Source organism: Myotis brandtii, unplaced genomic scaffold, assembly GCF_000412655.1.
Source record: "Myotis brandtii unplaced genomic scaffold, ASM41265v1 scaffold242, whole genome shotgun sequence".
NCBI lineage: Eukaryota > Metazoa > Chordata > Mammalia > Chiroptera > Vespertilionidae > Myotis > Myotis brandtii.
Window position 1 is genome coordinate 1,090,715 of NW_005359149.1, and position 13,290 is coordinate 1,104,004.

Below are 13,290 nucleotides of genomic sequence, written 5' to 3' on the forward strand. Positions count from 1 at the left end.
TGCCGTGGGTCAGATGTACTGCCGAGCGGGAGGCAGAAGGGGCAAAACCTCCCTCCAACCACACACAGCTGCGCGGGCTGCAGGCGCCCCGATACCGCACTCACTCAGGCCCCCACGTCTACAGTCCTCTCTGCCCACCCGAACCCCGTTCGGGGCCAGCAAACTGCGCAGCGGGACGCGCTCTTGGACATGGACCAAACCGGCCCCCCCTCCATCTGACCCGGGGAGAGGCGGTCGCGCAGCCACTATCTTGGCGCACGTTCTGAACTTGGCCTAAAGAACCCCCACACGGGATAGAAAAAAGACAAAATAACTAAACCTCAATTCCTTCCGATTCGGGGATGGAAGTGAGGTTTTTCTCTAATGGCAGCCAGTGTTTTCACTCTTTGGGGGCAGTGAGTGCAGTAAAGACGAGGAAGAGCCAGGGAGGAGAAACGCTGAAGAAAGGAGACATCCGAAGTAACAAATGGAAGGACGCAGCCAATACCTTGAGGGTAACTGCCATGCAGGGAGCCTTGGGAGCCCAGACTTTCAGGGAAGCAAGGAGGGCGAGTCCCTGCACACAGGCAGTTACCAGTTACTTGATTACAACCGGAGCTGTCCAGCGGGAGAAGGCAATTGTAGCTTGGGGTAGGGATTTCCATGACGTCAATGGCTACACCCTGGACCTTGTGCCAGATCCTGTGGTAGCCTCCCCTTTATCCACTCCTCCTTACCTAGGTACACACACACACACACACACACACACACACACACACACATGCTTCTGAGGGTCACATCCCTGCCCTGGCTGGGTACTGGAGTATATGGTTCCAGTATAAGCAAGTTAGCATAAATCCAACTAAAATAAACCAGCATGTTCGTTCACATTCCCTGCTGCAGTTATTGGTCAGCAATGGGCATAACACAGTTTGGGCCACTGAGAAGAGCAATTTGCTGGGGACTTGTGGGAAAGTTTTTATTTGTTTGTTTTTATATTCCAAGACAGTTTCAGAGGCAGCCTGCATGTACTCAAAAATCAAGGTTTCATAAAAACTCAAAAATTGAAGGCATGTTACCAGAATGTTCGATCATGGGGGGGGGGGGGGGCCCAGGTGTGGGCAGCCATCTCCCATCCACGAGGTCCAGCCAGGTTAAAATAAAGCAGACATGGGGAAAGCATAGGCAGAAAGAAATGTGATCTCTGATTATGTTTTTGAGCCTCTGATCAAACAGCTTCTGAACCCAGGTCTCTCTTCATCGATTAAACCAACAGGATTGGAGTTTTCTGCTATTTGTAACCTAGTGTGTTGTAAGCAATATAGACCCAATGGCTATACACCAGATGGGAAGTCTGACAAACTTTTAAGGCCCCATTCTAGTGGTAAGATTCGATAGCTCAGAGAAGTCTTGGGAAATGGGGGAAGTATATAATCCCACCTGAAAGATTTATGCTCTTTTCAAGAGAAAAGGAAAGCGAGTTTCTTCTCATCCTTCTCATACAATTAATTCACAGAAAGAAATAGCTGTCTGCCCAAACCCTCAGTCATGGAGCTCCCTTACTCCTTTGAGGGACTGAATAGTGAACTTTTCCTAACTACGTATTATGGGCCATATCATGTTATACTTTATTTTCCTCAAGGAGATTGTGTACTCCTTGAGGGCTGGGACTGCCATGCAGCTGTCTGTACCATACACTTAACATAGTGCCCAGTGCATAATAAACACGTTATTTATTTTATTTTTTTGTTAATCCTCACCCGACGATATTTTTCCATTGATTTTTAGGGAGATGGACGAGAGATGGAACGACAGAGAGAAACATTGATTGGTTGCCTCCTGCATGAGCCCTGACCAGAATCGAGCCCAGGACCCTTTGGTCCACAGGCCAATGCTCTATCCACTGAGCAAAACTGGCTAGGGCCATAATAAACACCATTTGACACTATAACATGATTCTTTTTCAATGCTGAAATGTTAGCTTTGCATGTATAAATAGGGGAATATCATTCCCACCAATCCCATAACATTCCTGACATATATGGAAGATTTTAAAAAGTATAAAACTGCAATTTTGTGTCACTTGTGACTTATTTCTGGGCCTTTGCTGACCTTGCTAGATAGAGCCAGAAGACTTTATTGAAAAGCTCAGAGAGAAACAACCAGTGATACAAATTCAGTGATAATTAATAGAACTGTTTCTATAGAGTACATTAATCAATCTCAACAAATCATCATTGAAATCTATTTAATGAACATTTCTTACATTCAAGGCATAGTGCTAAATGCTGTGAGAAAGAGTCTCAAACCCACCCTGCCCTCAAGAAAGTTATAATCTGATAGATTTTAGTCCATTCACCTTAGCCTACTATTGGGCAGACACAGGAGTTCTGTCAGCATTGTTTCAGTCCTTACTTTCTAAGAGGTCCCCTTACCCCCCACTCTCCACTAGAAAATACACACAGTTTTATCAGGGAGACCTGAGTTACCCAGAGAAACCTTTAGAGGCAAAAGGAAAAACAGCCAAAGCAATGGGCTTTGCTTCCTTAAGAGATTTGGCTTGACCTTGATCTCTTGTTTAGAAGGCAAGTATCCCAGAAAGCTCAGAGAAAGAGTTGTTGGAAGCGGGAACAGAATAGAGCTCATCAAGTGAAGGGGCAGGTTGCTATCTAGTTGAAGTGACTGGCCTCCCAGTATTATCCACTTAGAACCAAAGTAGATGGCTAATGTGCTCCCTTGTAGCTCCCTCCTCCTTTGGAGAACAGCTAGGAGTCCATGCTTTTTATTCCACCACAGCTATAGCCTTGGGACTAAAGGAAACAGTTTTATGTAACAGTTAGCCTAATAAGAAGTATTACCTTCAGTTCATAGAACTCCCATTACTGATGAACTAAAAGCCAAGATTCTACTAGTTAGATTGGTTGCCTCCTGCATGAGCCCTGACCAGAATCGAGCCCAGGACCCTTTGGTCCACAGGCCAATGCTCTATCCACTGAGCAAAACTGGCTAGGGCCATAATAAACACCATTTGACACTATAACATGATTCTTTTTCAATGCTGAAATGTTAGCTTTGCATGTATAAATAGGGGAATATCATTCCCACCAATCCCATAACATTCCTGACATATATGGAAGATTTTAAAAAGTATAAAACTGCAATTTTGTGTCACTTGTGACTTATTTCTGGGCCTTTGCTGACCTTGCTAGATAGAGCCAGAAGACTTTATTGAAAAGCTCAGAGAGAAACAACCAGTGATACAAATTCAGTGATAATTAATAGAACTGTTTCTATAGAGTACATTAATCAATCTCAACAAATCATCATTGAAATCTATTTAATGAACATTTCTTACATTCAAGGCATAGTGCTAAATGCTGTGAGAAAGAGTCTCAAACCCACCCTGCCCTCAAGAAAGTTATAATCTGATAGATTTTAGTCCATTCACCTTAGCCTACTATTGGGCAGACACAGGAGTTCTGTCAGCATTGTTTCAGTCCTTACTTTCTAAGAGGTCCCCTTACCCCCCACTCTCCACTAGAAAATACACACAGTTTTATCAGGGAGACCTGAGTTACCCAGAGAAACCTTTAGAGGCAAAAGGAAAAACAGCCAAAGCAATGGGCTTTGCTTCCTTAAGAGATTTGGCTTGACCTTGATCTCTTGTTTAGAAGGCAAGTATCCCAGAAAGCTCAGAGAAAGAGTTGTTGGAAGCGGGAACAGAATAGAGCTCATCAAGTGAAGGGGCAGGTTGCTATCTAGTTGAAGTGACTGGCCTCCCAGTATTATCCACTTAGAACCAAAGTAGATGGCTAATGTGCTCCCTTGTAGCTCCCTCCTCCTTTGGAGAACAGCTAGGAGTCCATGCTTTTTATTCCACCACAGCTATAGCCTTGGGACTAAAGGAAACAGTTTTATGTAACAGTTAGCCTAATAAGAAGTATTACCTTCAGTTCATAGAACTCCCATTACTGATGAACTAAAAGCCAAGATTCTACTAGTTACCAACAGTCCTCTCTCCTCATTCTCTTCTACCAGCCAAAGGTAATCCTCACCTTCGTGGGATTTTCTGGTATAGCTTTTGCTTTTTCTCCATGTTCATAGATAGAAAAAGTTATCTACTCCCTGCTAGTGTCATTTTTTATTCAAGCTTATAAATAGTTTGTATGAATGCTATTTTCAGATATGATAAGATAGATATTCCCTTATGCCCCATCTCATATCTAATGTCTTTTTCCCCTTTAGGGTTCCTTCTTGCATATTTCATAAAAGCATACGTTTACACAAAAATCAAAATAAATGCAAATGTCAGGAAAAAAAACTGTCACTCTAAAACATCATATTTAAAGAGTCACATTTTAATTTTAAAAACTCAGTATAGTTAATCAAATTCAATGGATAATAATCTCTCTTTTCCATATTCTGTGTGAATCTTGGCACAGTGCCTAGTATATAGCGGATGATCGATAATATTTGTTGAGCCCAGCTAGCATGGCTCAGTGGTTGAGCATCAAACTATGAACCAGGAGGTCACAGTTTGATTCCCAGTCAGGGCATATGCTTGGGTTGCAGACTCCATCCCCAGTGTGGGGCTTGCAGGAGGCAGATGATAAGTGATTCTCATCATTGATGTTTCTCTCTCTCTCTCTCTCTCTCTTTCTCTCCTCTCTCTCTCTCCCTCCCTCCCTCTCTGAAATCAATAAAATATGTTTTTTAACTCATAATATTTGTTGAAAAATGAACAGTTCTATATTTCTTAGTAAAAATTTTTTTCAAATATTTGTATTATAGAAAATTTCAAACTTATTTTAAAAGGTAGACAGAGTTGCCCAGCCAGGTGTCTCAGTGGTTGTAGCATTGTCCCATACACCAAAATGTTTTGGGTTCTATCCCCGGTTGGGGCTGTACACAGGCAACCAATCAACCAATTGATGTTACTCTTTCATCTCTCTCTCTCTCTCTCTCTCTCTCTCTCTCTCTCTCTCTTTCTATAAAACATACCCTCTGGTGAGGATTAGTTTAAAAAAAAAGTAGAGTAATAATAAGAACTTCCATGTATTTAATAAGTATGGATTCTTCTATTTTCTATCTTATTCCTGCTTTAAGTTAAAATAAATCCAGAATGCCATGTCATGTCATAAAATGAATTTTTAAGGATTAAAAGCATGAAGATGCAAAGTGGAGACAATGGCAACAAAATTTGAGAAGACTTTTAGCTGGAAAAGTAAGAGTGATAAAAAAGTAGTAGACTAACAAAACGTACTCTTCAGGCAGCAATGAGTCAAAATCAATCACCAAACCCATATATACTTTAAGGTTGCCAAAAGACTCTAACTAGACATAACTAGTCACCAAAAGACTCTTAACTAGTTGCTCTTGAAGTGAAGTGAGGAAAGAGGGAAATACTATAGGGAGGATTCTCTGCAAATCTGTTTATAAAGCAATCAGATCCCCAGATTTCTTTCAAAACTCCATGCAGTCAGGCAAACAAACGCCTCCCTCTTATCTAGGTAAAATACTGCAAGCTTATTCTCTGCAGGTAGTGAACCAGGAGACCTCTGAGGGGTCAGGAGATTAAATGAATATTTGTATATTGGATGCTGAGGAACCCAGATATCTTTATCAACTTGACTCCCAGATTTTGGCAGCCAGATTTTCAACTTCCAAGGAGGAGGTTAGGAGATCCTTCCATGTGGAATCTGATCAACCCAAAGGAAAGACCTGAAGGTAGTGACATTGGAGTTTCCCCAATTATGAGCTCAAACAAATCACTCTACAGGTAAGTTTATGGCTAACCAAACCTCATTTTGTTGCCCTATTCTTAAGTGTGGAGCCGACAGCCAGGATTATCAGACATTTGAAGGAAACCACTATCATGTAAGACATTTAGAATTGAAGACAGAAAAGTGTAAATGGGGGGGGGGGGGGGGGGGGGGGGGGGGGAAAAAACAAGAAGAGAAAGGTAAGGAAATTTCCTAGAAAGGAGGACAAAAAGTCAGAGAATCAATGAAATAATCTAAGAAAAACTCCCCAAACTGAAGTACATGAGTTACCAAATTAAATGTGTTCACCAAGAGCTCACCACATCAGATAAAAATAGAGCTATACCAAACCATGTGACCAGGAATTGTGAGTATACTGCAGACAAAGGGAAGATCTTTAAGCTTCCAGAGAGAACACAAAACAGGACAAAAGCAAAGGATTAAAAACAACGGCATCTATTGTTCCACAACACTGGAAACTAGAGGGCAACAGAGCAAGACCTTTAAACATTATGGAAAAAAAAATACTTGCTAAGTGGATTAATTAATTGGAAGTATTTTGAAAATAACTCTATATATCATTTTAAAAACCAAATAGTACTTGTATTTAGTTTTGATCAATGTGAGTTAGGAATACAGAAATACACCCATGTCCCAAATAGAACACACAGTGGCATCACCTGCAAATACACATACAGTTTTTGCTTTCTATTTTCTCAGCATCTCTAAAGGGCATTTTAAAATTATTAGTGGCTTCTGGATTTTGGTGAGCAAATAATCCTTTTATTTAATGCATTCTCTTTTGAACATAGACAAATTCAATATACACATTTCTTATAGTCAGATCTCATTTATTCACTACAATGAGAAAAACATTTCAAACAGCATATACCATTTTAGAGCATATCTTAGCCAAGTAGTTGAAGAGAAAGGTGCCTAGAAACTAGGACAACTAATAGAACTGTCTTGGAAAAGCTGACAAACACTAGACTGCTCCACCCACATACCCAGCCATTGTTTGCAAACTGATGTGGAATACCAACAGAAACTGAAGACATCCCACCGAAATGTAAGCTCCATGGGGGCAAAAACCTGCAAAAGAATGGTAGTGGACATTTGTCATAGTCATGAATGTCCACCATCTCCTTTTTTTAAAATACATTTTTTTTTTTACTTCAGAGAGGGAGAGGGAGAGAGATAGAAACAGCAGAGATGAGAAAGAATCATTGATCGGCTGCCTACAGGGATCGAGCCCACAACCTGGCATGTGCTCTTAACTGGAATCGAACCCGGAACCCTTCAGTCCGCAGGGTGACACTCTATCCACAGAGCCAAACCAGCTAGGGCTGTCTACCATTTCTTAAACAGTCTTTCTGTATTAAAGGACACTACCATGATAGGACTCTTGCCTCCCTAACATGTAAGTCATACGAGAATCAGCTAACGAATGCATACTAGTAAATAAGTGGAACAACAAATCAATCTCTCTCTCTTCTTTCCTCCCTCTCTCTAAAATCAATAAATAAACTTAAAAAACAACAACAACAAGATGGAGCAATGCTGAAAGAAATAAAGTGAGAATAAATTAAATGTTTTTAAATAGTTGCCAAAAGCAAAAGTTATTACTCGCGAAAAGTCTAGAAAAAGGGCCTAGGTCAGTGATGGCGAACCTATGACACGCATGTCAGAGGTGACACGCGAACTCACTTTTTTGGTTGATTTTTCTTTGTTAAATGGCATTTAAATATATAAAATAAATATCAAAAATATAAGTCTTTGTTTTACTATGGTTGCAAATATCAAAAAATTTCTATATGTGACACGGTACCAGAGTTAAGTTAGGGTTTTTCAAAATGCTGACACGCCGAGCTCAAAAGGTTCGCCATCACTGGCCTAGGTTAATACCAAGTTCAGCTCTCACCATGTATCATATCTTTTTGCACTAGTCATTGGTATCTTCAGCAAATTTAGTCTATTGTAGTAAATTTATTGTTTATCTTAACACTTCCCAAAAAATCAGGAGAATACATAATCAATATCCTCAAGCTTTTAGGTGCATATGCCATTTTCTCTCAACTAGGAACTCTTTTGGGGTAAAAAATGTATTTCCCTTTTCTTACTGATGACTGCATCTTCTCTCTAACCCCAATAATCCCTCAGTAATTGTTTATTAATTGTGAGAAATTGTATTTTCAGTATAAGTTGCCTGTCTTGAATTCATTCCCTGGGTGATTTGATAAAAATGAATTGATTGAGCTGGATTGGATGATTTAGATTGCATTTAATTATCCACACTTTCCTTTGAGAGGAGTTAGGAAACAATTGTTCTCACGTACTGCAGAAATATTTTATTTTGGGACCATCTGTTGAATTCCTAATTTCACTGAAACAGCATTTTTATGTAATTGCAGATTACATTTGGTGATTGGCACATTCTTCTCTAAATCCAAAATAACTTACTATAATTTTTCTTGTTTCATTTGCATTATAGCCTACAGTGTTTAAAAAAAATTGTTTTTAAGCTTTAAACATATTACCTTCAGCTTTCAAACTATATTCAGTAGCATGATAAAAGGATGCCATTGAATATTTTAAACATCTTTTACTTCCTCTGGAATTGGGAATGAAACCTGAGGAAAATACTAGATGGGACTGGCTCATTGTTTCCTAGTCTTTGGCTACCCTCCTCCGCTCTATTTCTAATGGTCTGATGGTATTCCATCTTGATTTTACTCCAACTTTAATAAAGTATGCTTGATGGGATTAAAACTGGCAAAGATATATACTTTGCTTTCTAAATCTCAGAGCTTACATTTAGTCTTTAGATGTGACCTAAACTAGGATTAAAGTGAAAATGAAAGCATTAATAAACACCTAGAATATACTTCCATTTCCTTCTGTAGCGCTTTTATTTGAACAAGCGATTTAGTGCTTTATTTCTCTTTTAGCCCAATACTGCAGTTTTCTTAGAAATGCAGTTTCATTACATTCATTTGTTGAATCAAAGTGTTCTGATTTGTTTTTTGATGAGCTCTGCAAGAACAGAAGCACTAATCTATAAGAAAAAAAAACTCTCTAACTTGGCTCTCCCAAAGTGCTCCTGTATTGACTTGTGTGACTGTCAGTCACACTTGAGTGGAGCCCACAATGCTAATGAGATCAAAATCATAGACTTAAACCCAAAGGATCTGTTAACTTCTCTCAGAGAAGCAGGGGTCTCTTCGCTGCAGATCAGTCTTCTATTCCTGACTATCTCAAAAAGTACTGGTCCCAGAAGGACAGGACACAAGAATGCCACTGGCCCATCAGTAACATCAAGTAGGTGTTGCTTTTTGCTCCACCTAAGAAATGAACTGATTCAGAGATAGGTACACATAGAGAACTTATAGAAAGGAACTATTTGAAACATTACAGTGATTGGGTAATGGGTAAGAAAGTGGGAAAAGGGGTGGACATATGCTCAAGTGGAAACTAATTTTCTGCATTTATGTTACAGACTTGAAATTGAGAGCATACGCTAACACAATTTTAAAACATAATTCTTTTATAGAAATGTTCAAACACCTACAAAAGTAGTAAAAATAGTATGCTGAATGTCCTTAAACCTGCCACCCAGCTTCAACAATTATTCAAGCATTCCTATCTCCAGATTAATTTGAACCGAACATCAAATCATTTCATTCACAAATAGTTCAGCAATTATATCTAAAAGATAGGATGCATCTAAAAAATATAATGAAAACATCATTATCACATCTACAGTGTTTATAAAATGCCATTTCATCATCAAATATTCACAAAGTAAATATAGATGGATACTGTAACTAAAGCTGCCATGACCATGAGAATGCAGATATCTCTTCAAGATAGTTATTTCACATCAAATTTCCTCCAATTGCTTTACAAATGGTTTTTGTTACAGTTAATATGTTTAAACTAGAGATCCGGTGCACAAAATTCATGCACTGGGGGTAGGGGGGTCCCTCAGCCCAGCCTGTGCCCTCTCACAGTCCAGAACGCCTTGGGGGATGTCCAGGACCCCTCCCTCCTTACCGCCCACCTGCTCACTGCTCCTTAGCAGAGGCAGGAGAGGCTCTTACCACCACTGCTGCACTTGCCAGCCATGAGCCCAGCTTCCTATGGGAGCGCACTTACCACCAGGGGGCAGATCCTGCATTGAGAGTCTGCCCCTGGTGGTCAGTGCGCATCATAGTCATCATAGTGACCGGTCATTCTAGTCGTACCATCGTAAAGGTCGCTTAGGCTTTTATTATATAGATTGGTATCCAAATAAGATCCACACAGTGAATTGTTTGATAAGTGTTAAGCCTGTTCATCTATAGCTTCCCGCTCTTTCTCTTTCAATTGGTTTGTTAAAGCAAAGTTGTGTTCTTTGTCCTGTAGGATTTTCCATAATTGGTTTTTCTGTTTGTATCTCTACTGGTGTCATTTAATATGGTCCTTTATCACCGGTATTTTCTGTAAATTATTATTTAGATTTATAGCTTTGATCAAATTCCAGTTGGAATTTTTGTTTTTAATCCTCATCCAAGGACATGCTTAGAGAGAGGGGAGGAAAGAGAGAGAGAGAGAGAGAGATAGAGAGAGAGAGAGAGAGAGAGAGAGAGAGAGAGATTGATGTGAGAGAGAAACATCTATCAGTCGCCTTCCCTACCTGCCCCAATTGGGGATCAAACCCTAGGTCCATGTATGTGCCCTGATGGGGAATCAAACTGGCAACCTTTTGGAGCACAGGATGAGGCTCAACCAACTGTGCCACTCCAGCTGGGTTAGTATGATTTTTAGCAAGTATATTTCATATGTGATGTTACATACAGGAGGCAAGTATTGTCTGCTTATCTCTCTTTTTGTGAAGTTAGTCATAGATCATTTCCTAGTTGCATTATTTCATTGGAGATTAGAATGTAATGACATTATATTATTTCTATATCTATTATTAGCTGAAAATCTCTGTAAAGAGAAACTTCCTCCCATCAACCATTTGGTTACCCTGAGATAGTATGTGTATATGAGAAGTAAGATAAATACTTGATTCATTTTCTTTATTCTATTATTTCTATAGCTATTATTAGCTGAAAATCTCTGTAAAGAGATTTTCCTCCCATCAACTATTTGGTTACCCTGAGATAGTATGTGTATGTGAGAAGTAAGATAAATACTTGATTCATTTTCTTTATTTACCAGTTTTCAGTAAAATGAGTCCATTTCTTTGCATTTTCCAAGGGTATCAATAGAATTTTTGTTTGAGAGTATCAATCTGAGCTAGTAGATTTAAATGTATATATAATATGCTTCATTCCATTACAGTTATTCTTATTCATACTCAAAGAGGATTGATAAATGGAAGCATCTTCAAGTTAGTTTCTGGGTCCCTTTTGACTTGACCCAGAAGTCTTTGATACTTATCTTCTGATATGACAAGATGTTCCAGGATCATCTTGTAATTTCCTGCTTCAATTGTAGAATCAGCCATTTCTCCAAGGACACCTGGAAAAAAATATTTTGTAATGCTTGCATCTTATGCATATGCCATTATTTATTTAACCAGTTCACTATTGAGGAGGAAGAGGCTTCAGATAGTTTCTAACTATTCCCTATTATGAATTAAGTACTTAGCTATGTATAGAAATAGCATGTATAAGTGACTTGAAGATGTACTTATAAATGTTTATTTTCCCCCTATTATTTAATTTTAAAGAAAGGCTAGTCAATTGGCCCATTTATGGCCTGGCCCTAAACCAGGGTACATCATTCAGCTATTACAGACATTGGCCTCTAGGGTGGAGCTTGCATACAATTAATTAAAAGGTGGCAATAAACATAACATAAAACTTGTGGTGGAGGGAGACTCTGTATGTTTAACATACTCTGTATGTTACCAACACTCATCAGCCCCTCAGGATATTTTATTTGTTGGAACTGCCATCCTGCTCATAGTCCTTGGACATTTCATCATGAGCCAAGAGATAAGATAAGGCTTGGGAGGAGTATGACAAATGGAAGATTTTTGTTGATAAACTATATTGGAGGTGGCTCACTGATAACTGCAAAAGTTATAAATCACAATTTCCCAACCAACCAAAATTCCCTGTTTGGCTGATTGGAAATATTTGGACTGCCTAAAGTGCTAAGCGAACTAAGCTTTCTTTCAAATAAATGCAATTGGCATACATTTTTGAGTATTAAAATTTTTCTTTAATTTTTGAATGTCATGCATCTACTTCCAATGGATATATCCTACACTCTGAAAGCTGTTTTTCTAAAACTCCTGAGCATAGACAGCAACCCCTTTCTTTAGGAAGAAAATGAAATTATAATAGAAGTTTCCAGAGGGAAGTCAACAGTGATTGTCACCACTTATTTCCTTTATATATATAGTACTTAGTTTATGTAGTCAGGTTCTGTGGGATAACGTTGTTATTGGTCAAAACTCATTAAATGAATTTAGTTGCAATTCAGAGGTATACTGAAAATTAACTTTTATCCTACAGAACAGTTAACATTCAGGGTCAACAGAACATTCACTTTTCATATTATAGGGGACCCTCAAGCATTAAATGCTTACACCGAATACAGAGAGGGCTTGGAACTGTAGAGTTTGTATATTCTGATATCATGATGCTTATAGTTTACCATGCCAAAAGAGAAAAGTGATATAAATGCTTTCCTATAGGCAGTTATGTTAATTTCCCTTTCTTTTTGTTCATTTATGTTCGTTGCTAGGAGAGAGTTTTGTGGATGAACATGATTGCCAGATAATACTGTTTACCCAGGTTAATTTGAATTTTAGACACACAAGGAATAATTTTTATTATAAGTATGTCCTAAATATTTCATGGAACATATTTATTCTAAAATATGATTTGTTCACATTTAATTGGGGGTCCTGCATTGTATCTGGCAATCCTATGGATGAATAAAGCCTAATAACAACTGACTTCTGAAAATTAAAAAGAACTGTGTGGCCCTGAGTGCTTGCTCAGTGGTTAGAGCATCTGCATGTGAATTCACGAAAAAAGAACTGCATGATGTATAATGTAGAGCAACACTTCTAAATGTACTAGGGATATGTACAAGTCACCTCACCTACTGGTTAGAAAGAGATCCTGATTCTGCAGATCAGGTATTGGACCTGAGATTCTCTGTTTCTAACAAGTTTCTGCTTGATGTTGATGCTGCTACTCCGTGAACCACTGTTTGTGCAAGGCTGTAATGAACATCTTTTTTTGTTGGTTGTTTTTGTTGTTGTTTGATGACCTAGTCTCTGAGCTTAGAGAACTCACTGATATGTGAGTCTTGGAAGAAAGTAAAACCTGAATCCCATTATCTAGAATCTAGAGCAGTGGTTCTCAACCTTCCTAATGCCGCGACCCTTTAATACAGTTCCTCCCTACACACCAAAGGGTCTCGAGTTTGATTCCTGGTCAAGTTTTGATCTCCCCCACTCCCCTGCTGGTCAAGGGCACGAGTGGGAGGCAGGCAACCAACTTATGTGTATCTCTCACACCTCTCTCTCTCTCTCCCTCCC

The 13,290-nt window shown here is 39.0% G+C and overlaps 1 protein-coding gene across 1 annotated transcript in view; it reads right to left on the reverse strand.

The window, feature by feature from the left end:
• Positions 1-509, reverse strand: part of TCF12 (transcription factor 12) — a 364,778-nt gene extending 364,269 nt beyond the window's left edge. Inside the window, exon 1 of the mRNA XM_005867002.2 lies at positions 488-509. The gene's annotated coding sequence lies outside the window, so the exon portion shown is untranslated. The remainder of the gene's footprint in view (positions 1-487) is intronic.
• Positions 510-13,290: the final 12,781 nt, after the last annotated feature.